Genomic DNA, 13,139 nt, shown 5'->3' with positions numbered 1-13,139 from the left:
GTCCTGCTCCAACTCCCTGCGAGCCCCTTTCCACCCGGGAAGGTCGGTGCAGCTCCTGCTCCTCCAGGTCCGGGCTCTCCTGTCCTGGGGACACTCGCCCCGGCCTCAGCCCGGCTCCTCGCGGGGCCCCTCCCCTCGGAGGCCTTTGTTTCTTTATTTCTTTTTCCCCGTCTTCCTACCTTGATAGATTCGCGAACTCTTCTCACTGTAGCATTCCAGCTGGTCTCTCTTTAAATCTCAGGCCGAATTGATAGATTTTCAGGATAATTTGAAGGTTTTCTAGGTAATTTGGTGGAGACAGGTGATTTGGGGACCCTACTCTTCAGCCATCTTGCTCCTCCTCTCCCATTCTGTATTTTCTTAATGTTCACTTTATTGGGTTGTATTTCAGTGCAATGCAACCACATTGCATATTTAAAAATAGTAATAATAAAAAAATAAAAATAGTAATAATAATCTTAAAGAAAAAGAAAAGGGGGAAAGCGTGCTTGGCTTAGCAGTTGAACTCCTGAGTTCGGACCTGGGCTTGATCCTGGATTCCTGGGATGGAGTCCCATGTCAGGCTCTCTGCATGGAGCCTGTTTTTCCCTGTGCCCCTGCCTCTCTCTGTGTGTCTCCCTTGAATGAATAAATATAAACTTATAAACTTATAAATAAATAAATAAACAAATAAATAAATAAACAAACCATAGTGATTATTATAAGCCTTTTTGGAAAAGATTCTTCTTTCTTAATATCCTCATTTAAATTCTATCCTACCCAAGAATATGTGTTGTAATTGTAGACCTCAGGACTTAAGAATGTGACCTTATATGGAAAAGGGTGCTGCAGATGTAATTAGTACAGATGTGGCGATGAAGGGAGTGGGGTGACCTCCTAATTCAATTGATTCCTGTGCTTGTAACATGACAGTCAGATGGAGACAAGGAGGGATCCGTGGGAGGGTGGAGACAGAGATTGTGGTTCTGCAGCTGCAGACAGGGAACCCCAAAAATTGTCCTCAAATTTCTTACAGTTATGGAGAGGCAAGAAGGACTCCTCTACAGGTTCCAATCAGATCATGGCCCCTCTCAACAGACTGTGGAGGTGTGTATGAATGGCAGAAATGCCTTTTTATTGTTTTAAGTCACTGATTTTGTGTTGCTTTATTATGGCAGCCCTAGAAATATAATATAATCTAAAAATCAATTTATAGATCTAGGAAATGTCACTAATAAGTGGATTACAACTAAACAATGAAGTTATTTCCCAATTATAAAATTGGAAGATATTAAGTTTGACTATCCGCTGAAATTGTCTGCTGAAAAGGGAAATCTCATACTGTGATGATGAGAGTATGAATTAGTAAATCAATTTTGGAACATAAATTTTAAATACTTTTTAAATATTAAATATATATATATGACCTGCATCAGTGTTACAAATTTTTGAAATCAATTCTAATGAAAATTAACTAGCTAATACACTCCAAGGTAAATATACAGGTACATCTAGTTAAGACATGTTAAAATAACAAATAAATGAAACTAACTTGAATATTTCTCTGTGGAAAAGTCGTGAAATTATGGTAAATTTACCTATGAATAAATGATGAACTATGAATCAAAATGAGAGCATTCTAATGCTTGTCAAGAATCCGACTGCTTGTCAAAAATCAGTGATTAGGGGATCCCTAGGTGGCACAGCAAGTTAGTACCTGCCTTCAGCCCAGGACTTGATCCTGGAGTCCAGGGATCCAGTCCCACATCAGGCCCCCTGCTGGAGCCTGCTTCTCCCGTTGCCTGTGTGTCTACCTCTCTCTCTGTTTCTTTCTCATGAATAAATAAATGAAATCTTTAAAAAATATTTTTAAAAATTCGGTGATTATGTTTTTTGAGGAGCAATGGAACTACAGAAAAAAACAAGATTATGTTATGTAATATATATGTGTTGTGTATGTGGGTGTATGGGTGGGATTGTGTGTATATAAAATACTAGAGCAAATCTAAGACAGTTTATCAGTTATCCCTTCAGGAAGTAAGTGGCAGCAAAACTGAGGGTGCATTGGTATCATATTAATTCATGAAAAAGATTTTATTAATTTATTTGGGATAATGAGCGAGTGAGAGAGGAGGAGCAGGGATAGGATCAGAGGGAGAGGGAGAAGCAGACTCCCTACTGAGCAAGGAGCCCAAAGCAGGGCTCTATCCTGGATTTCTGGGATCATGATCTGAGCTGAAGGCAGACACTTAACCTACTGAGCCAACCAGGCTCTGCATATCAATTTTATAGACCATTTAGAGCAAGGTTATTTAGTATCAACCTTTGTACTGAGCAAAATTGCACAAGTAGACCAAAAACATCTTAAATGTATCAACAAGTCCTTACAAAATAATTGTTGTAAGGGTAATATCCAAGAATAAATGAGAAGCCACAGAAGTAACCAAGGACCAAGGACATGTCATCCCTGAATGCATGATACTCTCATTACAAGGACCGAGATAAAAGCCAAGACATGCACATGAGGGCTGGTGAACCTAACAGGATATCCTGCCAACAACAACAAAAACCAAGTAAGTCAGCTTATAAGGGTACCCCAAGTAGAAATATTACCCAGGTTGAACCAATGGGCTTCTCTAGAGACTTTAAATCTTGAGCTCCTTTCAAGTGCATTAAATCCCAATAATGATGCCATGGACAAGGTCTGTGCAAACTCCAGTGTCAGGAAATCATGAAACATACTGAGACAGAAATATTCCAGTTAGCTGTCTAAATGACGGCATTGATGCCCAGAAAAATGAATGGCTCAATCCCACGGAGCTGACCTGCTCATTCTACTGTCCTGGGTGGTGACATCAGAGGTCCAACTGCAAAGGTCAGAGGCCATTTCAGGGGGGCTGGGAAGGTTGATACAGGCCGGGGGACATGGTGTTCGAGGCCAGCAGGGGGCGCAAGTGGGCTGCTCTTGGGAGTCAGGGTCTGGGTCAGGAAGACCAGGAACATCTATCATTAGCCCCTGCACCCTAGAGCAAGCAGGGTCCTCCCTATGGGTGACTTTCCTGCACCTACGGCCTTGGAGCCACAAGCGCTCTCTGAGTCACAGAGGCCTCGTAATTCGTCCTCTACTACATCATGGAGTAACCTGTCCACATATAAATTTAATGGAATGATAGGTGGACAGGACAATCATACAATACAATCATCAGCAGAACACAAAGGGAATGTAGTTCAACATGCTCCATGAGCATCACCTGTTCACACAATGTCATGTTCATTTCTGATAAAGAGACATCCCTGTTCAGCTCCCTGGGGACTAATGCAACAAGGTTCATGGTTACCTGAGAGGAGACCACTGCCCCTACCTCTGTCACAGGGGCTCTGAGATTCCCAGTGTCCTCACAGCTGGAAGAGGCACTGCTAAGACCCTCCAAGACAGAAGAGGGAATGTCACTGGGGAGGGAAGAAAATGTTCCAGGGAAGGGTTAGATTTGAGGTGAAGTAGATATGAGGCCAGGGGGTGAGAACACGTCCATCTCCTCATTCAGCTCTCTGGCTTTCCAGAGAAGAAGCTTGGGACAGAGGTCACTAGAGACAGTATGGTGGTCATTTGCTGAAAGATGTCCTCCTGACACCCAGTGTCTAAGGTCACCGTGCAATCACTTATGCGTGTGAGGTACCAGAGTCTGCTCATTTCAAAGTCTTCCAGAGGACATGCTGGTGACTCTAGGGCAGAGAGAGAGAGGAAGCTGATTTGCATGAAGTGCTTTCTTAACCTCATAGGACAGGAGACATGAAAAGGTCCAGGGACACCCCATTCCATCCCAGGAGCCTGAGGAAGCTACAATCTCTGAGAGTCCTCACCATGGCTTGGACGGTGCTTCTTCTTGTGCTCCTTGCCTATGGCTCAGGTCAGGGAAAAGACTTTGCATCTGTGGGGAGCACATAAAACAGGGACTCATGTGACGCTTGTCTCCCATATCATCACCTTTCTCTCCTTTTGATTTTAGGAGCAGATTCTCAGACTGTGGTAACCCAGGAGCCATCACTCTCAGTGTCTCCAGGAGGGACAGTCACACTCACATGTGGCCTCAGCTCTGGGTCAGTCTCTACAAGTAATTACCCTGGCTGGTACCAGCAGACCCAAGGCCGGGCTCCTCGCACGATTATCTACAACACAAGCAGCCGCCCCTCTGGGGTCCCTAATCGCTTCTCTGGATCCATCTCTGGAAACAAAGCCGCCCTCACCATCACAGGAGCCCAGCCCGAGGATGAGGCTGACTATTACTGTTCCTTGTATACGGGTAGTTACACTGACACAGTGATTTAAATCTATGGGGAAGTGCAGCTAAAACCTCCTCATTGGCTCAGAAAGGCTCAGCTTTAAAGGCAGGAGAGAAAGTGAGATGTGAAAGAGTCAACACCACCATGGGAAGTGAAGTTCCCTGGTCCCATTCTCCTGTTTAGTGGTTCATGGCAATAACCCTATTTATCTCTCCCAGGGTGTGTCCATCTCTCCAATGTGACCTTCCAAGACTGTGCTTTCTTCCTCCCTCTCTGCCTAAAATGTTGAGGAGTGGGGCTTCCCTTCCATTTTATGTGAACCAGTACTGAGACCCAATCTACAGTTTCAATATGGTCTATTAAACATAGAGGCTTGGTAGATCTCATTTTATTCACTAATTTGATGATGAGGACCAAATTAATATTTTCATCATGTGGAGCTTCATAAAGCTGTAGTCCTCCATGTTATACCTCTAAATTTGAAACCACTGTTAGTGATCATAGATGTATATTTAACAAGCATTCCAAGAGAATTTTATGGAAGTTAGTGTTACGAAGCATCGATTATTGTATTAATATGAAAGTAGTTCTGAAAATATCCCCTTAAATGCAGAGAGTAACATCTTCTAACATAATCATTCCCACATCCCACTAACGATACAACCACACTGAAAAACAGATGCAAAATTGCAATTCATTTGTGGTCACAACAGTCTGCATTGGAGCGGTGCATGCTGTGACATGAAGAAGTGAAGGACCATACGTGACCAGTAGATGTGAATGTGTAATTAGGCCTGGAGACTGTACGATTTGAGCATCATGGTTCCTGATGGCCGTGGGCTCTCAGGGAAATATCAAGAGACCTATGATAGTGTAATTATTACCTATTTCATGGCTCCTTCTAAATAATTTTTGCAACACTTTCCATTATACTTGAATGGTTTCTATTTATTTTGCTTCAAAATACATTATATATATTAAATATTAGTAAAATCTCATTTGTCATAAAATTAATATTTTAGTTCTTTTTACATCAACAATGATATTAGAGGCACATGGGTGGCTCAGTTGGTTAAGCATCTGTCTTCATTTTTTTAAAAAGGTTTTATTTATTTATTCATGATAGAGACAGAGAGAGAGAGAGATGCAGAGACGCAGGCAGAGGCAGAAGAAGGTTCCATGCAGGGAGCCTGATGTGGAACTCGATCCCGGGACCCCAGGATCATGTCGTGGGCCAAAGGCAGGCGCTAAACTACTGAGCCACCCAGGGATCCCCAAGCATCTGTCTTTAGCTCAGATCATGATCTTGGTGTTCTGCGATTGAGCCCCACATCGGGCTCCCTGCTCAGCTTTGAGCCTGCTTCTCCCTTGGTCTCAGCCTGCCTCTCCTCCTAATTGTGTGCACTCTCTGAGGTCAGAGATCACTCTGTCAAATACGTAATTAAAATATTTAAAATAAAAATAAAAAATAAACAATGATATTAAACGTCAAGTAAGACTACAGCCAGATAAAGCAGAACCATGGAAATAATTTATGCACTGTAAATTATGTTTAAGGAATGAGGAATTGCTTTGTTTAACTCATGCTGGCCAGCACTTGCACCAAGTTATGTGTTCATATCTGCTGTTGACATCCTCGCCACAAAGATAACTCCAGGTACAAAGGCTTCTCTAGATAATTCCTTCAAACATTTAAGGAAGAAATAATGAGAATACTACAGACAAGCAGGGAGGAATGAACAACTCTGAGTATACATATAAAGCTTATGTTCCTCATTTATTATACCCAGACTCAATTTTCAAAATAAAATATAATCGTTGTTCAGATTCTTCTTCCATGACAATTTAAAATGTGTCAAATAAGTTGTATATATAACGTGTACTAACAATTGACACCGGATTCATCATGAGTCTATTCTCAATTATCTCTTCAGTGTTTCTATGTCCTAAGAAATAGCAAAACAAAATAAAAACAAAAAAAGGTTGTAAGGACTCATGTTCCGTGGCTTTCCAAATGTCATTAAACCAGAGTCTGTGCTGCTAAGTGTTTTTCTCCTGAAATGAGGGCAATGAACCTTTCTTTGACTTTATCCCCCTCAGATCCTGGACCATCTCAGCAGGGGGCCCTCCTCCCCAGCATGGATTCAGCACCTCCTGGGCTCAGAGCAGGGCCCTCCCTTCCCTCCCAGGCTCCAGTGCTCAGGAGTGGCCAAGGTTCTCTGTGTCTTAGGCCTGAGCACTAGGATTTGGGATGTTGTGTGAGGACACAGGCCCTGGGAAATTCCATTCTCAGAGCTGGATGGGATCCTTTTCTCAGCACCTGAGACTTCATTTGTGCAGTTGAAGAGAAGTGTTCCGTCAAAGAGGGAATTTGAGGCCTTTGGCCATGAACCCTTTTATGCGATATGAGATTTGGGGGAAGTTGCACCGTTAATGAGAAGATGCTCAGCATACATCAGTGAATTTGGGTGATGTGGGTGAACAGATGTGATCAGATATCAATAGATGTGAACAGACCCCTTACCACAAATGTACACAGAGAACTATTGCACCTGTGTAAAGATTACATAATATGTCACTGGGGGATTACACACTGAAACAGTGAGGTAGCACCAGACTCCCATCAGCATGGCTAAAATTCAATACCATGTCAACATCAGATGGTGCCCAGGATGAGGGGCAGCAGGAACTCTCCTTCACTGCTGGGGGGAATGCCAAATGCCCTAGACACTTTGGAACATGCCTGGGCAGTTTCTCGCAGAGCTAAATAAAATCTTAATGATACAATACAAAAATCATGCTCCTAGGTAATTCTATAAATGAATTACTTATGTTCACCCAAAATATGTCCCTAAATGTTTATTCCTGTTTTGTTGATGATTGTCAACACTAGAAATCAACAAATATATCCTGCAAATGGTGAATGGGTAAAGAAATTCCAGTATGTCCCTACATGGAATGTGATTCAACAATGCAAAGACATAAATTTTCAGGGCAGAGGAAGACATGGGCGAGAGTTCCATGTATATTTCTCAGTAAAAGAAAGCAATCTGAAGAGACTAAAACAGTGAGCATTGAGAAATGGGGGACAGGAGCCCTGGGCTCCAGCTCAGCCCAAGGTCCACATGTCTCTTGCAACCACCAGAGAGCAGTGGTGCTCCCTTGTACATCCTCTGGGAGTGTCTGTCTCTGGGCCTTTTGCAGGTGCTCCTGTGTCACTCCTGGGTGAAGCCCTACCCCAGACTCTTATATTCTCTTTTGCTCAGCTGGAGCCCGGCTTAAGTCAAAGAAAGAGCTTGCAAAACCTTAGGAAAGAAGAAAGTTTGCATGAGAAACCTCCCCCCAAAACGTGAGTATCAGAGGAGCACAGAAAATGGGTTGTAGGCTCAGGCTTGGATGTGGGGCTCAGGATTCAGAGTTGGGCGGTGTCTACCCTGTTCCTCACGCTCCTCTCTCACTGCATAGGTAATTTCCACATACCCTGGGCAACAAAGCAATACCCCCTGGAGATCCACTGGGTCGAATAACAAAGTCTCCATTACTAGTATTTTGCTCTAAATCCTTCTCATGAAGTCAAACTCTCCCACTTCGCCGATGCCATGATAGTCTACATAGAAAACCCAAAAACCTCCACCCCAAGACTGCTAGAACTCATACAGCAATTTGGAAGCGTCGCAGGATACAAAATCAATGCCCAGAAATCAGTGGCATTTCTGTACACTAACAATGAGACTGAAGAAAGAGAAATTAAGGAGTCAATCTCATTTACAATTGCACCCAAAAGCATAAGATACCTAGGAATAAACCTAACCAAAGAGGTAAAAGATCTATACCCTATTAACTACAGAACACTTCTGAAAGAAATTGAGGAAGAGACAAAGAGATGGAAAAATATTCCATGCTCATGGATTGGCAGAATTAATATTGTGAAAATGTCAATGCTACCCAGGGCAATTTATACATTTAATGCAATCCCTATCAAAATACCATGGACTTTCTTCAGAGAGTTAGAACAAATTATTTTAAGATTTGTGTAGAATCAGAAAAGACCCCGAATAGCCAGGGGAATTTTAAAAAAGAAAACCATAGCTGGGGGCATCACAATGCCAGATTTCAGGTTGTAATACAAAGCTGTGGTCATCAAGACAGTGTGGTACTGGCACAAAAACAGACACATAGATCAATGGAACAGAATAGAGAATCCAGAAGTGGACCGTGAACTTTATGGCCAACTAATATTCGATAAAGGAGGAAAGACTATCCATTGGAAGAAAGACAGTCTCTTCAAGAAATGGTGCTGGGAAAATTGGACATCCACATGCAGAAGAATGAAACTAGACCACTCTCTTGCACCATACACAAAGATAAACTCAAAATGGATGAAAGATCTGTGAGACAAGATTCCATCAAAATCCTAGAGGAGAACACAAGCAACACCCTTTTTGAACTTGGCCACAGTAGCTTCTTGCAAGATACATCCACGAAGGCAAAAGAAACAAAAGCAAAAATGAACTCTTGGGACTTCATCAAGATAAGAAGCTTTTGCACAGCAAAATAAACAGTCAACAAAATTAAAAGACAACCTACAGAATGGGAGAAGATATTTGCAAATGAAGTGTCTAATAACGGGCTAGTTTCCAAGATCTATAAAGAACTTATTAACCTCAACACCAAAGAAACAAACAATCCAATCATGTAATGGGCAAAAGGCATGAAGAGAAATCTCACAGAAGACATAGACATGGCCAACATGCACATGAGAAAGTGCTCTGCATCACTTGCCATCAGGGAACTACAAATCAAAACCACAATGAGATACCACCTCACACCAGTGAGAATGGGGAAAACTAACAAGGCAGGAAACCACAAATGTTGGAGAGGATGTGGAAAAAAGGGAACCCTCTTACACTGTTGGTGGGGATGTGAACTGGTGCAGCCACTCTGGAAAACTGTGTGGAGGTTCCTCAAAGAGTTAAATGTAGACCTGCCCTAAGACCCAGAAATTGCACTGTTGGGGATTTACCCCAGAGATACAGATGCAATGAAACGCTGGGGACCTGCACCCCGATGTTTATAGCAGCAATGTCCACGATAGCCAAACTGTGGAAGGAGCCTTGGTGTCTCTCGAAAGATGAATGGATAAAGACGACATGGTTTATGCATTCAATGGAATATTCCTCAGCCATTAGAAACCACAAATGCCCATCACTTGTTTCAACGTGGATGGAACTGGAGGGTTTTATGCTGAGTGAAGTAAGTCAATTGGAGAAGGACAAACATATGTTCTCATTCATTTGGGGAATATAAATAATAGTGAAAGGGAATATAAGGGAAGGGAGAAGAAATGTGTGGGAAATATCAGAAAGGGAGACCGAACATAAAGACTCCTAACTCTGGGAAATGATCTAGGGGTGGTGGAAGGGGTGGAGGGAGGGGGTTGGGGGTGAATGGGTGACAGGCACTGAGGGGGGCACTTCACGGGATGAGCACTGGGTTTTATTCTGTGTGTTGACAAATTGAACAACAATAAAAAATTTTTATAAAAAATAAATCCTTCTCATGGCATTCACTGGATCAGGGACAGATTAGATAAACAGATAGATTTACATCACCCAATAAGACCTGGACTTCGGATTGTTGCAAGATCTCCTCTCATGTGAGTCCTCACTGCCAGAACCAAATCCACCTCCAGGAAATGATCTTTCAGACATTTGCCTTTTATTTCTAGAACCAGCTCCATGCAGAACCAAACATCAGAAATCCCACATAGAACAGGGGACAAAGTGGCCTCTTCTCTCTCTTCCCTGTACAATATCCTTGGCTCTGCAGTTTCTGGATTTCTGTGTGCTTCCAGAATTCAGATGATGTGAGCCTGTGCTCACCCACCATCCTCAAGGTCACAATCTCTGGGATGCAGAATCCCAGTACCAGGAAACACCAACATCCTGTATGATTCGGGTCCTGTCAGCAGGGCAGCCAGGAGGTGCCCTGAACACCTGCTCTCCTGGGACAAGGCTGATTCTCAGGAATCCCAATGGCATCTCTCTCCCTATGAGCAGATCATCCCCTGACCATCCCTGGGCTCAGTCAGCACCTGTGGCTGATCAGTATATTGATTTTGGGAGTCCAGCATCAGTACTATTCTCACGGTTCTCAGAGTCCATGGTGACGTGGAACACACCCTCCCAGTACTCTCAGGGAGGGTACTGACACTCTGTGAGTCACCCCCCTGACACTTCGAAAGAGGCTGGACCTCTGTGGAGAACCCTTCTTTCCCAACTCAGGACCACATGGTCTCCCTTATCTCCACGTCTCCACCACACACATGTGGGACCTTTGACAAAAACTTTGGGGTGCAGCTGGCCTTGGTATTGGAAATCCCTTCTTTTAGTTATGGGTGGCTGGATGAGCAAGAAATCTGTCCTGAACATGCTGGATACCAGGCAGAGGGACTACAGCTGTGTCCACCCCAGAGTCAAGTCTGACCTCAGATTGCTCTGCCCTGGAAGCTCTGTGTGTGTTTGGTGACCCCATGGCTGACACGGCTCTGAAATTTGTAGGCATAGGCTCTCCTTGAGTTTCCTTAGCCATCACTTTGGACTTCTCTGCTTGTAGAAAAAAACACACAATATTAAACTTATGACCAAAAATGAGAAAGATGATTTTATAAAAATGTTGTAGACTCCTTTTCAAGCAAGAACAGAAGGCCTTCCTTTACAGTTGTTGTTGCATCCAATTGCTTAACCAGACATTTCGTCCATATTCTCTCTGCACTAAGCACAGATCTGGGAAAGGTGCGTAGTGATCCCACCTGCAGCCTCACAATTACTTTGTCACTGAGTTTAAATCAATCTCCCTGAGAAGCATTTTGTGTGAAGGAGCCCACATCCCTTTTAAATGCCCAGTTGACTGAGGGGCGACTCACACATCACTCTGTCCCTTGGTCTCTGTCAGAGCAACTTCAGCAGTCACTCCTGTCTGACAAGAACTTCCAGCATCTTTGCTCCCTGTGCTCTGATGTCAGCAACACTCGCAACCTCATGAGGCTGGGCTCCTGCAGTCTTGTGACCGTGTGCTGGGAAGAGTCCCTAGGAGGGAGTCCCTGCCCACTGTGTGTGGGAATCTATGGTGACAACCAATTGCAAGTATAGACAGATGACAAAGATTCTCAGTATATTATCTACTAGGAATGAATTCATGGGCTTCTACCCAAAACGTGGACAGATTTCTCCCTGTCTCCTCATTGATGTACAAACCTCCGAGGAAGGAATCGTCTAGAACTCAGGGAGGAGTCACATAACAGGAGAGAACACAGCATCTTGCACAGAAGGTTCCAAATGTCCATAGAGACCCGTCACTGCTCTGGACTTGATCCTATCCAAGAGGACTTTCTAAAGAGACACCACCTCAGTCCTGACTCAAGAATTCCCAAGGGGCTATGAACACATTTCCCCATGAGGAGTCTAGGAAAAGCAGAAAGTTTGTCCTCAAGTTATGAGAGGTTACATAAGGGGACTCCTGACCTGGCCCTAAAGCAGTGGACAGAGCAGGAGGGAGGCACCCTTTGTTTCAGATGGGCTCCGATCACCAAGTCACACAATAGTGTATCTGGGATTGGACACCAGGGAGTGATGGCATCCATTTCTGAAGAGTCAAGGATGATTATACCTGGGACCTGCCACCAGGAAATGCCTGTGCCCTCTGCTCAGGGCTCACAGCTGGGACATCCCTACCTCAGGTTTCTACACAGCCCTTCCCCTCCCCTGCCCACAGCCTTCACATCCTTAGGCTGAGGGACCTGACCCATGGCCAGGGAGGGGTCAGAGAGCTGGGGTCTCATTTGCATGGGAGGGCCCCTCCCTCTCTCAGAGGATGAATTGGGGAAGGGAGAGATGAGGGGAGGCTCTGCTCAGTTGTGGGACCATAGTAGGCAGGATCAAGAATGACCTCCACCATGGGCTGGTCCCCTCTCCTCCTCACCCTCCTCGCTCACTGCACAGGTGACTGGATGTGGCAACAGTGGAAGGGGCCCTGGGAGGACGTGTGCCGTCCTGCATCTTTCTCTTGTCTCCAGACCCCAGCATCACCCTCTCTGTGTCTCTCTCCTTTGCAGGGTCCTAGGCCCAGTCTGTGCTGACTCAACCGTCCTCAGTGTCCGGGTCCCTGGGCCAGAGGGTCACTGTCCCCTGCACTGGAAGCAGCTCCAACATTGGTAGATATAGTGTGAGCTGGCTATATCTGCTGGCTCCAGCAGCTCCCGGGAACAGGCCCCAGAACCATCATCTATTATGATTGTAGCCGACCCTCAGGGGTTCCCGATCGATTCTCTGGCTCCAAGTCAGGCAGCACAGCCACCCTGACCATCTCTGGGCTCCAGGCTGAGGACGAGGCTGATTATTACTGCTCATCCTATGACAGCAGTCTCAAAGGTCACATGGTGCTCCAGGCCTGTGGGGGAAGTGAGACAAAAACCCACTTACCCATCTGCAAAGTGAGGGAGCACCCCAGAAGCTGCCTGCTTAGGCTCCCGCTGGGTTTCTGCTTATGCTTGGCCTGATGCTCTGATCCAAGGTCCATCCTCAGAACCAACCTGGGATTGGAGACTCCTTTATCGTCTCTGACCTCAAAGTCACTCAGAGTAGCCACATTTGTACAGAGTCTCAAAGGATACAGATAGTTTTGTCCTCATGAGCTGGGACAGTTTCTTCTAGACCCATAACCATTAACTTATCTTCTGATTTTTCAGTAAATGAAACACTCATAAGTCATGAAGCTGTCATGGTCCATCAGCCCTGTCCCTGCTCTGCTGATGCACATGTCAGCACTCTGTGCAGCTGGGATCATTATCCCCTAACTTCAACCAGATGACTAGTTCTCAT

The 13,139-nt window shown here is 44.5% G+C and overlaps 1 gene segment (V, D, J or C); it reads left to right on the top strand.

Moving 5' to 3' along the window:
* The first annotated feature begins 3,727 nt into the window (after window positions 1-3,727).
* On the top strand, window positions 3,728-4,088 carry LOC119869103. The segment is given in 2 exons: window positions 3,728-3,887; window positions 3,987-4,088.
* Window positions 4,089-13,139: the final 9,051 nt, after the last annotated feature.

The sequence above is a fragment of the Canis lupus genome, unplaced genomic scaffold, assembly GCF_011100685.1.
Source record: "Canis lupus familiaris isolate Mischka breed German Shepherd unplaced genomic scaffold, alternate assembly UU_Cfam_GSD_1.0 chrUn_S1622H1813, whole genome shotgun sequence".
Classification (NCBI taxonomy): domain Eukaryota; kingdom Metazoa; phylum Chordata; class Mammalia; order Carnivora; family Canidae; genus Canis; species Canis lupus.
The sequence above is the reverse complement of the archived record's forward strand: the minus strand, read 5'-3'. Positions and strand labels throughout refer to the sequence as shown.